This window comes from Magallana gigas, chromosome 1, assembly GCF_963853765.1.
Source record: "Magallana gigas chromosome 1, xbMagGiga1.1, whole genome shotgun sequence".
Taxonomy (NCBI): Eukaryota; Metazoa; Mollusca; class Bivalvia; order Ostreida; family Ostreidae; genus Magallana; species Magallana gigas.
In genome coordinates, this window is record NC_088853.1 from 169905 (window position 1) to 172004 (window position 2100).

The window sequence follows — 2100 nt, forward strand, 5'->3', positions numbered from 1 at the left end:
CACACTACTGTTACAATGTTCATTCTGTTTACCGATTGTTGTTTATTAAGTAGACATGTTGTGGATGTTACTGATTATTGCTCGTACCACACTACTGTTACAATGTTCATTATGTTTACCGATTGTTGTTTATTAAGCAGACATGTTGTGGGTATTACTGATCATTGCTCGTACCACACTACTGTTACAATGTTCATTCTGTTTACCGATTGTGGTTTATTAAGTAGACATGTTGTGGGTATTACTGATCATTGCTCGTACCACACTACTGTTACAATGTTCATTCTGTTTACCGATTGTTGTTTATTAAGTAGACATGTTGTGGGTATTGCTGATCATTGCTCGTACCACACTACTGTTACAATGTTCATTCTGTTTACCGATTGTTGTTTATTAAGTAGACATGATGTGGGTATTACTGATCATTGCTCGTACCACACTACTGTTACAATGTTCATTCTGTTTACCGATTGTTGTTTATTAAGTAGACATGATGTGGGTATTACTGATCATTGCTCGTACCACTCTACTGTTACAATGTTCATTCTGTTTACCATTGTTGTTTATTACGTAGACATGTTGTGGGTATTACTGATCATTGCTCGTACCACACTACTGTTACAGTGTTCATTATGTTTACCATTGTTGTTTATTAAGTAGACATGATGTGGGTATTACTGATCATTGCTCGTACCACTCTACTGTTACAATGTTCATTCTGTTTACCATTGTTGTTTATTAAGTAGACATGTTGTGGGTATTGCTGATCATTGCTCGTACCACACTACTGTTACAATGTTCATTATGTTTACCGATTTTTGTTTATTAAGTAGACATGTTGTGGGTATTACTGATCATTGCTCGTACCACACTACTGTTACAATGTTCATTATGTTTACCGATTGTTGTTTATTAAGTAGACATGTTGTGGGTATTGCTGATCATTGCTCGTACCACACTACTGTTACAATGTTCATTCTGTTTACCGATTGTTGTTTATTAAGTAGACATGATGTGGGTATTACTGATCATTGCTCGTACCACACTACTGTTACAATGTTCATTATGTTTACCGATTGTTGTTTATTAAGCAGACATGTTGTGGATATTACTGATCATTGCTCGTACCACACTACTGTTACAATGTTCATTATGTTTACCGATTGTTGTTTATTAAGCAGACATGTTGTGGGTATTACTGATCATTGCTCGTACCACACTACTGTCACAATGTTCATTCTGTTTACCATTGTTGTTTATTAAGTAGACATGTTGTGGGTATTACTGATCATTGCTTGTACCACACTACTGTTACAATGTTCATTATGTTTACCGATTGTTGTTTATTAAGTAGACATGTTGTGGGTATTACTGATCATTGCTCGTACCACACTACTGTTACAATGTTCATTATGTTTACCATTGTTGTTTATTAAGTAGACATGTTGTGGGTATTACTGATCATTGCTCGTACCACACTACTGTTACAATGTTTATTCTGTTTACCATTGTTGTTTATTAAGTAGACATGTTGTGGGTATTACTGATCATTGCTCGTACCACACTACTGTTACAATGTTCATTCTGTTTACCGATTGTCGTTTATCAAGTAGACATGATGTGGGTATTACTGATCATTGCTCGTACCACTCTACTGTTACAATGTTCAATCTGTTTACCATTGTTGTTTATTAAGTAGACATGATGTGGGTATTACTGATCATTGCTCGTACCACACTACTGTTACAATGTTCATTCTGTTTACCATTGTTGTTTATTAAGTAGACATGTTGTGGATATTACTGATCATTGCTCGTACCACTCTACTGTTACAATATTCATTCTGTTTACTATTGGTGTTTATTAAGTAGACATGTTGTGGGTATTACTGATCATTGCTCGTACCACACTACTGTTACAATGTTCATTCTGTTTACCATTGTTGTTTATTAAGTAGACATGTTGTGGGTATTACTGATCATTGCTCGTACCACACTACTGTTACAATGTTCATTCTGTTTACCATTGTTGTTTATCAAGCAGACATGTTGTGGGTATTACTGATCATTGCTCGTACCACACTACTGTTACAATGTTCAT